This window comes from Juglans microcarpa x Juglans regia, chromosome 7D, assembly GCF_004785595.1.
Source record: "Juglans microcarpa x Juglans regia isolate MS1-56 chromosome 7D, Jm3101_v1.0, whole genome shotgun sequence".
NCBI lineage: Eukaryota > Viridiplantae > Streptophyta > Magnoliopsida > Fagales > Juglandaceae > Juglans > Juglans microcarpa x Juglans regia.
Genome location: NC_054606.1, coordinates 24,480,500 through 24,502,042, shown reverse-complemented (window position 1 = coordinate 24,502,042; position 21,543 = coordinate 24,480,500). Strand labels below are relative to the sequence as shown.

The 21,543-nt window shown below is 38.8% G+C and overlaps 1 pseudogene; it reads left to right on the top strand.

The window, feature by feature from the left end:
- LOC121238238 overlaps positions 1 to 21,543 on the top strand; it is a 111,348-nt pseudogene that overhangs the window by 10,826 nt on the left and 78,979 nt on the right.

Genomic DNA, 21,543 nt, shown 5'->3' with positions numbered 1-21,543 from the left:
TTTATTAGTTTAGAATTATTGAGTTTAATTATGAGAAGGACTTAAAGGGGGTCTATTCAATGGCATGTTGGAAAATTTATTGTTTTGTTGAACTAGGGTTTTAAGAAGTACTATAGCGAACTAGGGTTTCAAAAGTACTGTAGCCGAGTAACTGTAGCACCATATTGTAGCTGCGGCACTATTCACTTAGGGGTATTTTTGGAGGTTGCGGCTTTATTTTGGCTAGGGTTTTAATTATGTTTTCATTTAAATACTCTTTGTTGCCTCATTTTAAGAAGTTTATGAAATTTGATGAATTTATTCATTGTGAGTTGAGTTTTACTCCTCTTGTTCTTGATAGAACTTTTGAACTTGTCAAAGGTAAATCACAAACTTTGTGGCGTTCCTCCTTTATAATCTGGGGTATTGAGACGGGTTCTTCAACGGGTCTAGATTTTAATATAATCTAGATTCTTGAAACGAGTTCTCTTCGGGTCTAGGTTCTCTATCCATTGACTTGATTTTGGCTTTCTTGGGTGAGTTTTCAAATTGAGTGTGGGTTTAAGAGATTTCATTCCTGCGGGTTCATATCAGGAGTGCTTCTCATATAGAGTCTAAAGGGTGTGATGTTGAGGAGTCAGAGTCAAATGAGGTGGGGGAGAGGGGAATCGAGGAAGATAGGGAAGAGGGAGATGGTATAACGGAACAAGTGATGGTCAAGGTGCAAAATGAAGTTGAGGGACCCATGAATGATTTGTCTAGGAGGGCTGGGACTGAAGTAATAGAAGATGTGGGGAAGGTGGTGTTGGTGAGGGAGGCACCTGAGCTGTCTTTGGGATCAACTAATGAGGGGAGTGTGGGAGTAAAAAAGATAAAGGGTAAAAAGTCTTGGAATAGGAAAGCAAGAGAGGTGGGAAAACCAGAAAGTTTTGGGATGAATCCAGTGAGTGGGAAAAGGCTGATGGATAGGGATGGAGAGGAGGAGGGAGGAGAAGGTGTAGGTGTTAAGAAACAGAGGCAAGTTATAAAAGAGATTACTACTCCAATTTTATTGGCAGGTGCTGCATGGCAGCCCTACCAGGACTAAGATGGAATTGTCGAGGGCTTGGCAACCCTCGGACAGTTCAAGTCCTTTGCAACCTCCTAAGATGGAACTGTTGAGGGCTTGGCAACTCTCGGACAGTTCAAGCCCTTTGCAAGCTCCTAAGCTAGAACTGTCAAGGGTTTGGCAACCCTTGGACAGTTCAAGTCCTTTGCAATTTTGCAAAGGATAAGATGCCAGATTTTGTTTTCATTATGGAAACAAAATTAAGATCTAATAAAGTTGGAATGGTTCAAAAGAAATTGGGTTTTGAGGGATGCATGGTGGTAGAACCGAGAGGTTTGAGTGATGGTTTGTTAATGTTCTGGAAGGATGCGGAGGGGGTTGAATTGTGGAACTTTTCTCAATTGCACATTAGTCTATGGGTGAAGAGTAAGGGGAGAACCATAAGTGGCTCTTGACTAGGTTTTATGGGCATCTAGAAGCTTCTAAAAGGAAGGGTTCATGGGAGCTTTTGCAAATGTTAAAACCTACATCTGGGGTGGGCTGGTGTGTTCTTGGGGATTTTAATGAGCTAGTCTCTCAAGGTGAGAATTGGGGAGGGGGGGGGGGGAATGAAAGAAGAGAGAGTCAGATGGAGGATTTTTGAAATACTCTATCCCTTGGAGGTTTGAGTGATCTTAGATGGAGGGATAATAAATTTACATGGAACAATGGTCATGTTGATGGTTCTTTTGAAAAAGAAATGCTAAATCGAGTTGTTGCAAACCAAGTATGGAGAAAGGCTTTTAATAACGTGGAGGTGGAAAGGACTTTAAAGCAAATGTCACCTTGGAAATCCCCTGGGCCTAATGGCTTTGGGGCTGGATTCTATAAGAGGCATCGCGACATCCTTGGCATGGATATTGCTGATGCAGTGCTAGATTTTCTTAATGGGGGAGATATGGTGATAGATTTAAATCATACACTTATTGCATTGGTACCAAAGGTGAAGATGCCCAAGGTTGTGATGGAGTTTAGACCAATCAACTTATGCAATATTTTGTATAAGTTGATTTCAAAGGTCCTTGCAAATTGAGTTAAGAGGGTACTACATGCTGTTATTTCACAAATTCAAAGTGTATTCATTTCTGACAGGCTTATAACTGAAAACATCATGGTTGCATCTGAGTTGCTTCATTCAATGCAGTCTAAGCATAAAAGGAAAAACTAGTAGCATGGCTGTTAAAATTGATATGTCAAAGACCTATGATAGAGTGGAGTGGCCATTTTAGAAAGCTAAGCTGAACAGATTGGGTTTTGGTGATAAGATTACTAGGTTGTTTATGGTTTGTGTCCAAACTGTTAGTTTTTCAATGGTGGTTAATGGAAAACTTGGCAAGAAAATTATACCTTTGAGGGGATTAAGGCAGGGAGATCCCCTATCCCCCTATTTATTCCTTATTTGTGCAGAAGGGTTGAGCCATATGTTTAAGAAAGCTGAAAGGGAAGGGGTGATAAGGGGTGTAGCTGCAGTTTGAGGTGGCTTAAGGGTTAATCATCCGCTTTTTGAAAAGGCAACAATTGGGGAGTAGTTGTATGTATACTATCCTAGAGTGTTATGAAAAAGCCTCAGGACAGAAATTAAATAAACACAAGACCTCCATCTTCATTAGTAAAAACATGAAGGAGAGTGTGAGATGGGTCCTATATTTGTGATAGATACGAAAAGTACCTTGGATTGCTAGCCATTGTAGGTAGATCCAAGTATAATGCCTTGAGGGGTCTCAAAAAAAAAGGTGTGGAATATGATCCAAAACTGGAAGAATGCTTTCCTATCAAAAGCTGGAAAGGAAGTTCTTATTAAAGTTGTTTTACAAGCTATCCCCACATACACTATGAGTGTATTCAAACTGCCTCAAAGGTTGTGCGGGCAGATTGAGCAACTTTTTCCAAAGTTCTGGTGATCTCAGTATAAAAAAGAGGATGGAATTCATTGGTGGAAATGGAGTAGGTTGGGGCAAGGCAAAACTTTTAGTGGATTGGGGTTTAGGCAACTTGAGGACTTTAATTTGGCAATACTAGCTAAGCATGGGTGGAGAATGCTAAAAGACCCCTCTTCTCTAGTTGCTAGAATTTTCAAAGAGAAATATTTCAGAGATACATCTCTTCTTGAAGCCTCATTGGGAAAATTCCCCTCCTTCATTTGGAGGAGTGTGTGGTTTGCCTTGGGGGTGATTAAGAGAGGTATGAGGTGGAGGGTGGGAAATGGTGAATCCATCAAAATTTGGGTAAAAAATGGCTGCCTAAACCTGTGACTGAGTGTGTTCAAACCAAAGTGATGTGCTTAATGCTGATGCTCGAGTGAGTGAGTTGATAAATGAATCTGTTAAAGGATGGAAGGTGGAGTTGGTGAGTCAGGTTTTTGATGAGGATGAAGTTGAAATGATACTATCTTTACCTATTAGCCCCATGGGTGCAGAAGATAGGTTAATCTGGGACCTAACTTAGAATGGGACGTATTCAATTAGGAGTGCTTATCATATATAGTAGCAAGATAGGAGGCAAAGGGATGGGGAGACCTCAGAGGTTGGTAGAGAGGAAATCATATTGAAACAAATATGGAAGCTAAGAGTCCCAGGGGCTGTAAAACACTTCTCGTGGAAAATGGCAAACAATATATTGCCTACAAAGCTGAACCTATACCAGGGAAGGATAGTAAAGGATGCAATGTTTCCAATCTGTTTGAGTGAAGAAGAATTTGTTATGCATGCTATGTGGGGTTGTCCAACAGCTACTAATGTTTGGGCTGAGGGAGGCAGCCCTGTACAGAAGTGGAGAGTAGGGGTGAAGAGTTTTTTTCGATTGTGCGAGGACGTGCACAACAAACTCACAAATGAAAATATAGAGAAAATGGCTATGATAATGAGGAATATATGGCATAGAAGGAATAAGGTGATTTTTTATATAAAAAAAAAAAAAAAAATTTTGCAAATCTTACTAGTGTTGTGCAAATGTCATTATTGGGATATGAGGACTTCAAATTGGCTCGAGGAGGGATAGGGGGAGAAGTAAACCGGGCTGTTGCTAGTGCTGCTATTAGTAGAGGCATGGGATGGAAGAAACCAGAGGGCCAACAACTAAAAGTAAATTTCAATGCAGCTATATAAGTGTCTTCTAAAAAGCTGGGTATTGGGGTGATCATCAGAGACAATAGGGGTGAGGTTTGTGCTGGAACATGTGTTACAAGAGAGTTAAGCTATATATGGTGCCTTTGGTGCAGAATGTACTGCTATGTGGGAGGCCATGGTTCTCTGTGAAGAGCTGGGGCTAGGTGATGCCATCATTGAAAGGGATGCGAAGAGTGTTATTGATGCTGTGAATAATGGGGAGAAGGATGAATCCAGCTATAGTCACCTGATGGAGAGTTTGCAGCAGAAACTGAGTTTCTATTTAAGGTGGGCGGTAGGATTTATTCATAGAGAAGGCAATGAGGTTGCTCATCAACTAGCTAAATTGGCTTTACATGGTGATAATGATATGTATTGGATAGAGGAGGGCCCTGAGGCCATTACAAATCAGTTGAGTATAGACAAAATGTAAATAGATTCTGTTACAAGTTGAAAATGAATACAATGAGGTTTATTTCAAAACAAAGATATAAAATAATTTAAGGAAATTTTTTTCTCGATGATTTTGTAACGATCTTTTTAAAAATGTGATACAGGAAGATATTGGGATTATGAAGGAAATGGGCTTAGATGCATACAGGTTTTCAATCTCATGGACCCGTGTTTTACCAAGTAACATTCCTCACCTGCATGATCTATTTCTAAATGTTTCAATCAAAATTCAAACGCGGCCTGCAGATGGGAGCTGGTTCAACAAAATTGTAGGTCCCTTTAATAGTTTTTTTTTTTTTTTTTTTTGGTTGGTAAATAATTAGTTATGTAACACCCCATATTTTAGTATATTTTTATTGAAGGATTATTTTTATTAATTCAAAAATTTATTCTCTTATTTTAAAATTATCGGATATTTTAAATGGTTTATTTTATGATCTATAAATTGTGAAAATTATTTTGTTATGTTTTCTTAATATTTATTATTGTGATGCATTTAAATTATCCTCTATTTTAAATTAATTGATTGTTGGATTTACTTATTTTATCTTCATTTTACCATTACGTTTAAATTATTTTATTTAACTTACTGTTTTAAAATTATTTTTGTTGGATCATTTTGTGATCCAAGATGTGAGGATTGGACCTCATTTCTTTCCCCTTACTTTTCTTTTTCCCTTTTTCTTTTCTTCTCTTTTTCTTATTCTTTTCTTTCTTTTCTTTTCCTTCTGCTCCTTTCCCGCGCGGCTTCTCCCCTCTCACCCCCCATCCGCGTCGCTTTCTCCCAGCCCACTGCCGTTGTGCCGCCGTGCGTGACACCGCCCCTCCCTTCAGCTCCCCCACCAGCCGGCGACACCACCCCACCAATCTTAGCCCCTAACTCCTAATAGCCCCCACGCACCACACCAAGCCGCGACGCTCTTTTCACTCCAGAGCCGCAGTCGTGCCACCTCTGGCCACCGTCCCTTCACCACTTCATCCTCGACCTCCTAGCAACCCAATGCACCCAATCCCAGCTCCGATCCGTCACCGGTGAAGTACAACCAACCCCATTTCCGATTTGGATATTTTTCGTCTTCAACCACCCTTTGCGTCGCCACCCACGGCCAACCACCACCACCACTAGCTTCACCGACATCCCTAAGCCATACCCTATCAATTTTGGGTCTTGGATTGTCTCCGTTCAAAAGTGAGTTTTTGAGACCCACAGCCACAGTGCATTTGGCACTGTTCTGTTGCTGTGTTGCTGTCTCTTGCACCTCCGTGATCCTCCGGAAATTATTATATAGCACTGTAAGTATTTTTCCAAATAACTATCGTGATTTAAATATATTTTTGCACTAACTCATATTATTGTGATCTAATTGGACATGCTGGACTGAGTCCGAACAGTTCAGGGGTCGGATAGATTGTGGAAGGAGTTGTGTGCTTGGTTGGTATTGTGAAATGTTGGTTGTTGGTATGGTGTTGTTCATATACATGGCATATTGCACGCATGATCATGTTTGTAAAGGAAACTGAGTTTTCGTGTACATGCATTCATGTTCATATGTTTCATGAAAACTGAGTTTTCATGTGTTAAAGGATTTTGGGTGCGTGTGTATCACGACCCCAAGTCGATATGGGGCATTATCTCGATGGAGCTCCTCTGGTCACTCGGGAGCGGAATATACTGAGTGACGTCCCTTGGGTTGTCGTTGGGCGACAACGGGATCGGACAAGATGGTCTCGTGCCGACTCTGTGGCCCCTCTGCTGGCGGGGGCTAGAGGATGCTTGGCTATGAACGCGCTGGGCGCAGAACTGGGCATCGCTCGTTGCGTAGTGGGTACATGGCCACGAACGCACTGGGCACGAAACTGAGCATCGCTACGAAGCCAGGACGTGCGGATGATCCCTAGGGAAGATCTTGGTGCATTGGTTAATGGATTAATGGGCTGTTTTCTGGAAAAAAAGCGTGTGTTGAATAAAAGGATTTTATGTGATTCATTTTCTGAGAAGATGATGTTTTCTTGATTTGGGTCATTTTCTGAAAAAATTATGGACTATTATCTTTGGGCCAAAATGAGATTTTGGTGTGTGTTGAAAAATATCTATTTTCAGGGAAAATTATATTTTGGATTTGATGTATATTTCATCATATGCATGCATGTTGGTTGTATCGATATGTTTTTATCCCGAGACTTGTTTGGTTTATACTTACCTGTGGTACCATTTTACAGTATCGCAGATTTTGTTGCAGTTGTGGACGACAAGCCTTGAGCTTGGCTCTGTTGGAGGAGTGATCTGGGATTGCTCTCGTATATCGAGATTGGTTTTATCAATTATTATGTATTTTCCTTTGTAATAGAATTTGGGATGAGTGTATAACTTTTAAAGGTAATTTACTTTGAATATTTGTATTAAAATTCTGGTACTTAGTTAACTTGTTAAATTTATCCGCTGCTTTGTTTATTGTACATTGTTGCATGTACACACACTTGGCACTATCGTTGGGATGCGTGACCATGTTGTCATCATCCTGACGTCACGATTCCCGTATTTTTTGTACGTGGGAGTCAGGGCGTCACAGGTGGTATCAGAGCAGTTCGGCTCTGGGTAAACCCACATATCCCTTAGGTGAAGTACCAGAAATTTTTATTTTTTTTAAAGTTGTAAGTTAAATTATTTAATTTAAAGTGTGTTGTTTTTATTGGTTTTATTTATTTTATTGTATGTTATTTTATTTTATTTTTTTAATTATTTTATTGTGTACTGCTTCATTGTTTTCTTCATTTTGTCTTATGATATTTTATTGTTAGTTTTATTCTATTTTATTTTATGTTGTATTTTCATATTTTAATTTATTTTGCTACAGTCGTATTTTAATTTGCTTGAGTTGAAAGTGGGGTTAAGGGTTACGCTATGGCAGGAAGATGATACGATAAAAAATGTTATTGTTAGGCTTGAACATTTAGTGTAGTATGCCTGAACTCTTGGTGATTGGTTTGTTTTTAATATCGAGACTTGAAAGGAACGGCATGGTCTGGGTGAACTCTTTAGAGTAGGAACTCAAGTTGCTGCAAAGGAGGGAAATCGTTTTAAATTGCTTAGGATAATTGAGGTTTTATATTTTGTGGAGATATGTCATGAGGCTATAGCATAGGAGGTTGTAAATTCGACAAACTTCAATGTTAGATTTATGAGAAGTTCATCTAAGGTTTGAGATCATATAGTTTTTAGGGAATAAGTTTATTGGATTTAAGGTGATAGGTTCAACAAGCATTTGAATGATTACTTAGATTAGAAGTTTTCGATTTTGCCGACTTTGTTAAGCAGCTTGTTAACAATTGGGACTTGAGGATTTTCAAGCTTTATAAGGTGAATGTTTTAGATTTAAGGTCATCGATCTTGAGGATTTCGGGGAATGATTCTTATCTGGTTTATAGTTTTAGAATTGCAAAGTTGAAGGGTTGAATTATAATAGGATTTGAGTTCTTAGTTTTGTAGACTTGGTACGCTAGCTTGGTCTATTCTATCAATTGATTAGTTGGTAACCATTAAATTGGGATTGATCAGAGTTGAGTTACTGATATGAGAATTTTTTAAGAGAGAACTTCTTTGGAGATGGAAGGTAATGATCTAGTTTGTGTATTTTTTTAGGATTGAAGATGTTGATATAGATCAGAAAATGATTGTTTTTAGCTGGAGATTAGTGATAGGTTGATGATTTAATCCATATTGATTTTAAGGATAATAGATGGTGCGAATTTAGGAAATGATTCTTGTTGATTTCGATGATATAGGTCCAAATGATGGAAATGGTAACGATGGATCACTTGCACGTTTGGAGGATTATTGATTTTGGCTAAGGGTGCATGAGATCGATGCGTAGTAGTTGTGAGTATGTATGCATTTCGGAGAGTATAGGTCTTAGTCTCATTTTTTGGGTTGGAAGAAGTGGTTTTGGTAGGTGTTGAAGAAGAGTAAATCTAATAGTATTAAATCAGGAGATTTTGGCTTGGAGTTTTTGGTGAGTCAATCGGAGTGTGTAGTCGAAGCGGGTTACTCAATGGAATGATGGTTGACAATAATTATTGTGATTATCTATAGGAATTAATTGTGACTTGAGGTTACCTAGGAATTTAAATTTTGAGGTTATATTTTCTTTGGAGATTGAGCATCCAGTTAGTTGAATTAAAGACATTGTTATTTAACTTGAATAGAGATTGATGGGTCGTCATGTATGGTGTATGATAAGATCTTGGAAGTTGAAGCTTAGGCATTAGCGATGGATAATATGATCAAGTATGTGAGTTAATCAAGCATTAGGATCCTTGGCTGATTTGCATTGGCTTTTGGTGGATTGATGATTTGAGCAATATGGCTTGCCTTGAGGTTTAATAGTGATGTGCTATTGAAGGAACTAGTCGTACTAATACTAGCTTATACGAGTAGAAGTAGGTGGGCAAGTTACCAAGAAGGTTTTGATAATGTTTTGGTGAAGTCAATGATGGTTCGTAGTGAGTTTAGTCAACGTTAGATTAGATGTTATTCAAAATGTAGGTGGTGAGTTTTTGGGTTTAGGTTGTCGGGTAGGAGTTTATAGGCACTCTTATTGGTTGACCGAGTTGGAATCGAACTTTTTAAGGTATGTTCTTTATCTTAGACGAGATGGGCGTATTTTGGGGTGATGTCAATTGTTTGCAATTTGGGATGTTGAGATTGATTAATATTGGTTTTCTATCTGTGATAATGGATGTATTTTGCAGAATATTGATTTTGATCAAGACAGCGGGAGTTAATTGAGGAATAGGAGTGATAACTCCTGGTTTTGGGAAAGAGAGTATTTTCTACCACAAGGTGGTAAGAGTTTTCTGGTTAGTAGGTATGAAGCCACCTTGTACTCGATGGTGTCTTTTTATGAGGACATAAATTTTATGCATGTGGCGAATTATCAGAGTGCGCAGCAGAAGCGTGATATTTGTGGTTGTAATTAGGAGTTCAGATTTTGTGCTGATCTTGAGGAATTAGTGGTGACTTGAATTTTTTTTTTTTTAGATGATGCTTGTAGTTGGAGATAATCATTTGGTTGTGCAAATTTGTTATAGATGGTTAACTTTGGAAGTGTCCATTTGGTTACCAAAGGTAGAATACAATGAAGGATTAGAAATTAGCGTAAGAGTCGATTGAGGTTAGCACAGATTATTGTATGGAGCTATTAATCATTGGAATTTATTGGATTTGTATTAAGGTTCTTATGAAAAAGGGAGATTTTGGATAACATAGCCACCCTAGGAATACTGGACGTGAGATGCCATTGGAAGTCTAATGTGAGTATGATGGAATTGCCTATGGGAGTAGACTTGAGAGAGCATTACTTACGCTTTTGGGCGTTGGTGATGGTATGTTGTCTCAAGCGTGTTCAGGTTGTATCCTGTATCCTGATTTAGTGTGATGTATGGCCTTACAAATTTCGAGGACGAAATTTTTTTTTAAGGGGGAGAATGTAACACCTCGTATTTTAGTGTATTTTTATTGAATGATTATTTTTATTAATTCAAAAATTTATTCTCTTTTTTTAAAATTATCGGATATTTTAAATGGTTTATTTTATGATCTTTAAATTGTGAAAATTATTTTGTTATGTTTTCTTAATATTTATTATTGTGATGCATTTAAATTGTTCTTTGTTTTAAATTAATTGATAGTTGGATTTAATTATTTTATCTTCATTTTATTATTACGTTTAAATTATTTTATTTAACTTACTGTTTTAAAATTATTTTTGTTGGATCATTTTTATAACCCAAGATATGAGGATTGGACCACATTTCTTTCCCCTTACTTTTCTTTTTGCCTTTTTCTTTTCTTCTTTTTTTCTTCTTCTTCTTTTCTTTCTTTGCTTTTCCTTCTGCTCCTCTCCCTCGCGGCTTGTCCCCTCTCACCCCGCGTCCGCATCGCCTTCTCCCAGCCCACTGCCGTCGCGCCGCCGTGCGCTACACCGCCCCTCCCTTCAGCTCCCCCACCGGCCGGCGACACCACCCCACCAATCTTAGCCCCTAACTCGCCGCTGATAGCCCCCACGCACCAGACCAAGCCGCGATGCTCTCTTCACTCTAGCGCCGCCGTCGCGCCACCTCCGGCCACTATCCCTTCACCACTTTCGACCTCCTAGCAACCCAATGCACCCAATCCCAGCTCCGATCCGTCACCGGTGAAGTACAACCAACTCCATTTCCGATTTGGGTATTTTTGGTCTTCAACCACCCTTTGTGCCGCCACCCACGGCCAGCCACCACCACTACTAGCTTCACCGACATCCCTAAGCCCTACCCTATCAATTTCGGGTCTTGGATTGTCTCCGTTCAAAAGTGGATTTTTGAGACCCACAGCCACAGTGCATTTGGCACTGTTCTGTTGCTGTGTTGCTATCTCTTGCACCTCCGTGATCCTCCGAAAATTATTATATAGCACTGTAAGTATTTTTCCAAATAACTATCGTGATTTAAATATATTTTTGCACTAACTCATATTATTGTGATCTAATTGGACATGCTGGACTGAGTCCGAGGAGTTCGGGGGTCGGATAGATTGTGGACGGAGTTGTGTGTTTGGTTGGTATTGTGAAATGTTGGTTGTTGGTATGGTGTTGTTCATGTACATGGCATATTGCACTCATCATCATGTTTGTAAAGGAAACTGGGTTCTCGTGTACATGCATTCATGTTCATGTATTTCATGAAAACTAGGTTTTCATGTGTTAAAGGACTTTGGGTGCATGTGTATCACGACCCCAAACCGAGATGGGGCATTATCTCAGTGGAGCTCCTCTGGTCACTCGGGAGCGGAATATACTGAGTGATTGAGTGACGTCCCCTGGGTTGTCGTTGGGCGACAACGGGATCGGACGAGGTGGTCTCGTGCCGACTCCGTGGCCCCTCTGCTGGAGGGGCTAGAGGATGCTTGGCCATGAACACTGTGGCACCCCCAATCCCCCTTATAAAAATACACAAGGATCGAGACGCCAGGATGGAGACAACACGGTCACACATCCCAACGAAGTGCCAGTGTGTGTGCATATGCAACAGTGTTCAAATAAAATAACGCAACGGATAGTCAACTAAGTACCAGAATTTATTTACAATCAAACATCAGTAAAGATTTAAATAGCCGTTATACAGTCATCCATAAAATAATTTACAATAGTTTTAAATGTACAAACGAGTGATCCCAGATCACTCCTCAGGCGGAGCCGTCTCCTCAGGCTCGCCCTCCTCCTCCTCATCAGCATCAAAATCTGCGTTACCACAAAATGGTATCGCAGGTAAGTATAACCCAAACAGCAACGTAATATAAAATGCATTAAATGCAACTAACATGCATGCACATGAAAACATGCATTTTTCCACAAAACATCATTTTCCCAGAAAATGATAAATTTCCAACTCACACCAAAATCCCATTTTGGTCCAAATTATCCGTAAAACATTTTCCCAGAAAATGATTTACCCAAAAATCAACTGCACTATTTTCCCAGAAAATAGTGCATTAATACCAAATGCACCATGCATTATTTCCATATGCACCATGGTCTCCCCTATGGACTATCCGCACGTCCTGGCTTCGCAGCGGCGCTCAGTTCCGCACCCAGCGCGTACGTGGCCAAGCACTCACACTACGCAACGAGCGATGCCCAGTTCCGCGCCCAGCGCGTACGTGGCCAGACATCCTCTAGTCCCCGCCAGCAGAAGGACCACGGAGTCGGCACGAGACCATCTCGTCCGATCCCATTGTCGCCCGGCGACAATCCAGGGGACGTTACTCAGTATATTCCGCGCCCGAGTAAGCAGAGGAGCTCCACCGAGTTAATGCCCCATCTCGGCTTGGGGTCGTGATACACACGCACCGAAAATATCATCACATAAAATCATAACTTTTCAAATCACATGAACATGAATGCAATACACGAAAACCCAGTTTTCTTTTACAAACATGATCATGCATGAAATAATGAAATGCACATGTACCAACACAATATCCAATTCAACCAAATCAACCAAACAACTCCAATCACAAATCCATCCGACCCCCGAACTCCTCGGACTCAGTCCGGCATGCCAAAAACACAGTGAAATGGGTTAGTGCAAAAATACATTTAAATTACGAAAGTTCTTTAGAGAAATACTTACAGTGCAATATAATAATTTTCCGAGGATCACGAAGTTGAAAAAGGCGACGTTTGAGCAACACCACAGTGTAAAATACACTGTGGCCGTGGGTCACAAATACTAACTTTTCAACGAGGACAAACGAAGACCCAAGATTGATAGGGTAGGGCCTAGGGAGGTCGGTGAAGCTAGTGGTGGTGGTGGTTTGCCGTGGGTGGCGGCGCAAGGGTTGGTTTTAGGCCAAAAATGTGCAAATCGGAGATGGACTTGGTGGGGCTTCACCGGTGACGGATCGGAGCTGGGGTTGGGTCCAATGGGTTGCCAAGAGGCCGGGGATGAAGTGGTAGGAAGATGGTGGCCAATGGCGGTACGACGGCGGCGCAATGGAGGAAAGTGTGCCGCGGCGTCGTGGGTTTCGTGGGCTTCGTGGAGGCTAACGGCGGCACGAGCGGCGGTGATACTGGTGGGGTAGGACGGCCGGCGGCTGGGGAACGCAAAGGACCGGGCGGTGTCGACCACCGCCGACGGACGGCGGCGCTGGGAGGGGACGATGGAAACGGGCGGAGGAGAGGAGAGGAGAGAGAGAGATCGCGCGGGAGAGGAAAGCCAACAGGAGAAAAAGAAAAGAAAAGAAAAAAAAGAAAAGAAGAAAAGAAAAAGAAAAGGAAAAGAAAAATAGAGGGAAAAGAAATGAGGTCCAATCCTCATAACTTGGGTCACGAAAATGATCCAACGGAAACGATTTTAAAACCACAAGTTAAATAAAATAATTTAAACGTAATGGTAAAGTCAAATTGAAATAATTAAATCCCACGGTAATTAATTAAATATGAAAAACAATTTAAATGCACAACAATAAATAAATATTAAGAAAGCACATAAAAATTAATTTCCATCAATTAAAATCATAGAAATAAACTCATTAAAAATCCAACCAATTTTAAAATACGAGAATAAAATTTAAATAAATAAAAATAATCATTTAGTAAAAATACACTAAAATGCGGGGTATTACATCCTCCCCCCCTTAAATAAAATTTTGTCCTCGAAATTGGCAAGGTCAACATTAAGACTAAGACAGGAATAAGATTCAACTAAGAGCAGACTAAGAACATACCGCCAAAATAGTCCGGCAAGCCACTCTATAAGCAACAAGTGCAACCTTCTCTGCGATCTGAAAATGGCCAACATATCTTAGACTAAGCTTTCCTTTCTTACCAAAGCGCTTAACGCCTTTCATAGGAGAGACTTTAAGATAAACTCAATCACCTACTTCAAAGGATAAGTCTCTTCTTCTTGTATCTGCATAACTCTTCTGGCGATTTTGCGCTTCCGCCATTTTAGTCCTTATAAACTGAACTTGATCCTTCATTCCTTGAACTATCTCCTTGACATATAACCGAGTCAACTTACCCAACGAGTCAGTATTATTAACAGGCAAGAAATGGGCACTCTGGGTCAACCGATCTACAATCACCCAAATTGAGTTCTTCCCACTAGGAGTCCTCGGCAACCCTACCACAAAATCCATAGAAATATCATCCCACTTCCACTCTGGAATAGGGAGAGGTTGAAGTCTACCTTGATGCTCAACCTTAACTAGACGGCACGTGGTACATTTCTCAATGAACATGGCAATATCCAATATACTCGTTTTAGTCCCCCAATGACACATCACGACCAGTATTCCTAGAGTGACTGCTATCCAAAAATCTCATTTCCTCGAGAACCTTAATACAACATCCAATAAATTCCAATGATCAATAGATCCATACAATAATATGTGCCAACCTCAATCAATTCCTATGCTCCAACTTCTAAACCTTCATGGAATTCTACTATTGGAAACCTAATAGCCACTTCCAATGTTAACCATCAATAACAAATTGCACAACCAAATGATTAATCTCCAATTACAAGTATCTTCTCAAAATTCAAGTCACCATTAATTCTTCAAATCAGCACAATTTGAACTCCTGACTACAACAAAATACCACGCTTCTGCTGCGCACTCTGATATTCGCCACATGCATAAAACTTACGTCCTCATGAAACTAACACCAAGAGTACAAGGTGGCTCCATTCCTACTAACCAAAAACCCTTATCACAATTTGGTAGAAAAACACTCTCTCTCCCAAAACCACGAGTTATAACTCAAATTCCTCAATTAACTTCTGCTGCCTTGATCAAAATCAAATTCTATAAAATACAACCATGATCAAAGACAGAAACCCAATATCAAACAACCTCAGCATCCCAAATTGAAAATAAATAACCTCAACCCAAAATACACTCATCTCCTCTAAGATAGGAAACATACTTTAAAAGACTCAATTCCAACCTAGCGAATCAAAAAGAGTGCCTAGAGACTTCTACCTAACAACCTAAACCCGAAAGCTCACCATCTACATTCTAAACATCATCTAATTTAACGGTGACTAAACTCACAACGAACCACCATTGACTTCACCAAAACATTAACAAAACCTCCTTGGTAACTCGCCCACCTATTTCTACTCCAATAAGTTAGTATTAACACAACTAGTTCCTTCAATAGCACATCACTATTAAACCTCAGGGCAAACTATACTGATCAAATCTTCAATCTACCAAAAGCCATTGTAAAGCACCCAGGGATCCTAATGCTTTATTAACTCATATACTTGATCATATCATTCATCGCTAACGTCTAAACTTCAACTTCCAAGATCTTATCATATACCATACGTGACATCCCATCAATCTCTCTTCAAGTTAAATAACAATGTCCTTCATTCAACCAACTAGATGCTCAAACTCCAAAAGAAAGTATAACCTTAAAATTTAAATTCCTAGGTAACCTCGAGTCACAATTAATTCCTGAAGATAATCACAATAACTATTCCCAACCATGATTCATTGAGTAACCCACTTCAATTGCACACTTCGATCAACTCCCCAAAAACTCCAAGCCAAAGTCTTTTGAATTACTACTATTGTGTTGACTCCTCTTCCACACCAACCAAAACCACTTCTTTCAAACCAAATGAGACTAGGACCTATACTCTCCGAAATCCATAACCACTCACCACTACTATACATCAATCTTACGCACCCTTAGCCAAAACCAATAATCCTCCAAACGTGCAGGTGATCCTCATTACCATTTCCATCACTAAACCTATATCCTCGAAATCAATAAGAATCATTTCTTAAATCGTCATCATCTATTATCCTTAAAATTGATATAAATTAAATCCTCAACCTGACACTGTAACCTCATGCTAAAAATAATTATTAACCGAACTAGATCAATCCTATTTTAATTCAGCCGTTCAACTCTGCAATTCTAAAATCTTAACCCAGATATAAATCATTTCCTGAAATCCTCAAGATCGATGAACTCAAATCTAAAACATTCTCCTTATAAAACTTGTAAATTCTAAAACCCCAAATATTATCAATTTGCTTATCGAGGTTGGCAAAATCAAAAACTTCTAGTCTAAGTAATCTCTTAATTGCTTGTTGAACCTACCAGCTTAAATCCCATTAACTTATTTTCAAAAAAACTATGGGGCCACAAACCTTAGATGAACTTCTCATAAATCTAACATTGACATTCGTTGAACTTACAACCTCCTACCCCAAAGACTCATTACCTAAATTCTACGGAACCTAAATCCTCAATTATCCTAAGCAATTAAAAACTATTCCCCTCCTTAGCAGCAACTTGAGTACCTAATCCAAAGAGTTCACCCAGACCCTGATGTTCAAGCCTTGATATTAAAACAACCAATCACCAAGAGTTCAGGCCTACTATACCAATGTTTAAGCCTAACAATGGCCTTCTCAGTCGTACCATCTTCCTGTCATAACATAACCCTTAACCCGCCTTTCAATTTCGAACAAAACAAAATAAAATAAAATTTCATAAATAAAATAACATACGACAAAATGCATAAAACCAATGAAGTAGTTCACCATAAAATAAAACAATTAAATTAAAATGACATACAAATAAATAAATAAATAACAAAATTATTATACAATAAAATAAATAAACACCAAAATTATTATACATTAAAATAAATAAACAACAGAATTATTATACAATAAAATAAATAAAGCCGATAAAACCATACTCAACCAAAGGTAAACACTAATTAAAACAATAAAATCAAATAACGTCAATTAACATCAATTAACATAAAATAAAATAGTAATAAACTCATAATATAAAATAAATAACTTAACTTGCACCACTTAAACAAAAATTTTATTATTTTAAAATAATAAAAATAATTTTCTGGTACTATCCTAAGGGACATGTGGTTTTACCCAGAGCCGAACTGCTCTGATACCACCTGTGGCGCCCCCAATCCCCCTTATAAAAATACACAGGGATCGAGACGCCAGGATGGAGACAACACGGTCGCACATCCCAACGAAGTGCCAGTGTGTGTGTACATGCAACAGTGTTCAAATAAAATAACGCAACGAATAGTCAACTAAGTACCAGAATTTATTTACAATCAAACATCAGTAAAGATTTAAATAGCCGTTATACAGTCATCCATAAAATAATTTACAATAGTTTTAAATGTACAAACGAGTGATCCCAGATCACTCCTCAGGCGGAGCCGTCTCCTCAGGCTCGCCCTCCTCCTCCTCATCAGCATCAAAATCTGCGTTACCACAAAATGGTATCGCAGGTAAGTATAACCCAAACAGCAACTAATATAAAATGCATTAAATGCAACTAACATGCATGCACATGAAAACATGCATTTTTCCACAAAACATCATTTTCCCCGAAAATGATAAATTTCCAACTCACACCAAAATCCCATTTTGGTCCAAATTATCCGTAAAACATTTTCCCAGAAAATGATTTACCCAAAAATCAACTCGCACTATTTTCCCAGAAAATAGTGCATTAATACCAAATGCACCATGCATTATTTCCATATGCACCATGGTCTCCCCTATGGACCATCCGCACGTCCTGGCTTCGCAGCGGTGCTCAGTTCCGCGCCCAGCGCGTATGTGGCCAAGCACTCACACTACGCAACGAGCGATGCCCAGTTCCGCGCCCAGCGCGTACGTGGCCAGACATCCTCTAGTCCCCGCCAGCAGAAGGACCACGGAGTCGGCACGAGACCATCTCGTCCGATCCCATTGTCGCCCGGCGACAATCCAGGGACGTTACTCAGTATATTCCGCTCCCGAGTAACCAGAGGAGCTCCACCGAGTTAATGCCCCATCTCGGCTTGGGGTCGTGATACACACGCACCGAAAATATTATCACATAAAATCATAGCTTTTCAAATCACATGAACATGAATGCAATACACGAAAACCCAGTTTTCTTTTACAAACATGATCATGCATGAAATAATGAAATGCACATGTACCAACACAATATCCAATTCAACCAAATCAACCAAACAACTCCAATCACAAATCCATCCGACCCCCGAACTCCTCGGACTCAGTCTGGCATGCCAAAAACACAGTGAAATGGGTTAGTGCAAAAATACATTTAAATTACGAAAGTTCTTTGGAGAAATACTTACAGTGCAATATAATAATTTTCCGAGGATCACAAAGTTGAAAAAGGCGACGTTTGAGCAACACCACAGTGTAAAATACACTGTGGCCGTGGGTCACAAATACCAACTTTTCAACGAGGACAAACGAAGACCCAAGATTGATAGGGTAGGGCCTAGGGAGGTCGGTGAAGCTAGTGGTGGTGGTGGTTTGCCGTGGGTGGCGGCGCAAGGGGTGGTTTTAGGCCAAAAATGTGCAAATCAGAGATGGACTTGGTGGGGCTTCACCGGTGACGGATCGGAGCTGGGGTTGGGTCCAATGGGTTGCCAAGAGGCCGGGGATGAAGTGGTAGGAAGATGGTGGCCAATGGCGGTGCGACGGCGGCGCAATGGAGGAAAGTGTGCCGCGGCGTCGTGGGTTTCGTGGGCTTCGTGGAGGCTAACGGCGGCACGAGCGGCGGTGATACAGGTGGGGTAGGACGGCCGGCGGCTGGGGAACGCAAAGGACCGGGCGGTGTCGACCACCGCCGACGGACGGCGGCGCTGAGAGGGGACGATGGAAACGGGCGGAGGAGAGGAGAGGAGAGAGAGAGATCGCGCGGGAGAGGAAAGCCAACAGGAGAAAAAGAAAAGAAAAGAAAAAAAAAGAAAAGAAGAAAAGAAAAAGAAAAGGAAAAGAAAAATAGAAGGAAAAGAAATGAGGTCCAATCCTCATAACTTGGGTCACGAAAATGATCCAATGGAAACGATTTTAAAACCACAAGTTAAATAAAATAATTTAAACGTAATGGTAAAGTCAAATTGAAATAATTAAATCCCACGGTAATTAATTAAATATGAAAAACAATTTAAATGCACAACAATAAATAAATATTAAGAAAGCACATAAAAATTAATTTCCACCAATTAAAATCATAGAAATAAACTCATTAAAAATCCAACCAATTTTAAAATACGAGAATAAAATTTAAATAAATAAAAATAATCCTTTAGTAAAAATACACTAAAATGCGGGGTGTTACAAACACGCTGGGCGCGGAATTGAGCATCGCTACGAACCCAGGACGTGCGGATGATCCCTAGGGGAGATCATGGTGCATTGGTTAATGGATTAATGGGCTGGTTTTTTATAAAATAGCGTGTGTTGAATAAAATGATTTTATGTGTTTCATTTTCTGGGAAAATGATGTTTTATTGATTTGGGTCATTTTCTGGAAAAATGACGGAGTATTATCTTTGGGCCAAAATAGGATTTTGGCATGTGTTGAAAAATATCTATTTTCAGGAAAAATGATATTTTGGATTTGATGCATATTGCATCATATGCATGCATGTTGGTTGCATCAATATGTTTTTATCCCGAGAGTTGTTTGGTTTATACTTACCTGTGGTACTATTTTATGGTATCGCAGATTTTGATGCAGTTGTGGACGACGAGCCTTGAGCTTGGCTCCGTTGGAGGAGTGATCTGGGATTGCTCCCGTATATCGAGATTCGTTTTATCAATTATTATGTATTTGCCTTTGTAATATAATTTGTGATGATTGTATAACTTTTAAAGGTAATTTACTTTGAATATTTGTATTAAAATTCTGGTACTTAGTTGACTTATTAAATTTATCCGTTGCGTTGTTTATTGTACACTATTGCATGTACACACACTTGGCACCATCGTTGGGATGCTTGACCATGTTATCATCATTCTGACATTACGATTCCCGTGTTTTTTGTACGTGGGAGTCGGGGCGTCACAAGTTATATATAATTATTATAATAAGAGTAATACTATACACGATAGTCTTTATTTTGATTATACTAAATAGTATATGACACATTCATCACTATTAAATGATAAAGAAATATGTAATAAATAATTTATTAATGATAAATATATCACCTCTTATTTAATGAGATAAAAATGACATAATAATATATAAAATTTTCCTTCCAATAAATATGCATGGGCATCGATCCAAAGGAGATTAACCATTACACACACCTCAAGAAGACAGGTGAAACGTACGGTTATAACCATTTTCACAATTATATATATAATTAATATAATAATATTTTATGAATTTAAACGTCAAGTCACGAGAAGTAAAAGTCAAAAATATTTTATTAAGTAGTTGACAAAAGTTGTTTAATAGCAGTAACTTTATTATTTTAAATTTAGAATAATTAATCAAATTATAAACGTTTTCAATCATTCGGTTTGATCATAGGATCACGGACTAGAATACAAGAAAAAATAGACATACTTACATTGTTTATTTAATAAGTAATAATATACATTATATTTTCATTTTATTTTAATCATACTATGTAATACATAGTATATTTATTATTATTAAATAATAAAAAAAAATATATGCAATAAATGATTATTTAATAATAATAAATATATCATATCTTACTTAATAAGATAAAAATAAGATGTAGTATAATGTATAGATAAAGAAGCACATGATACTACAATTCCGCAAAAGTATTCCAATCGGTGCTTCTTTATCATACTACTACCATCACAACCATGGAAAATTCTTTCCTTTTTTTTTTCAATCATTCGGTCTGAACATAGGATCACGGACTAGAATACAAGAAAAGATGGACATACTTAGATTGTTTTTTTAATACTATTCACTCGACCTGATGACTGGCCTGACCCAATTTTAGACGGATTGGAATATTTTTGCGGCCTGATTTACTTTTAGATCAAAATTCTCGCCATAGTTGTGTTTCGTAAAAAAAATAGAATTTTCCAACGTGACCCAAAATTGCTTCTCTTTTTTCTTTTGATTTCTTTCCTTTTATTTCTACTAGTTTGGAGTCAAAATGTTTGAAATTTATATATTATTTAAAATATTTATTAGGTATTTTATTAGGGATGGCCCAGCTCATGTACAGATCTCATACTACTATCTAGCCTAGTACTGTTTATCTGGGGTTCTAGCCTAAGAATCTGAATATATCCAAACTGGAACCCGGATTTCAAAATCAGACTGAAAGCCAGACCGGATTAGCGGGTTAGCCAGGGTCAAACCCGGGCCAAGAATCTAGATTGAAACCTATTTTTAAAAATCTGGAACACCTAGTTTTTTTTATATATATATATAAATCAAAACTTACATGTTATGAATATTTTTTAATGAAAAAAATATTGATGTAGTATTCAAACTCTATTTATTTAATTTTTTAAATCAAAGCCTATATGTTCCTCGACCACCGGTAAAAAACCACGTG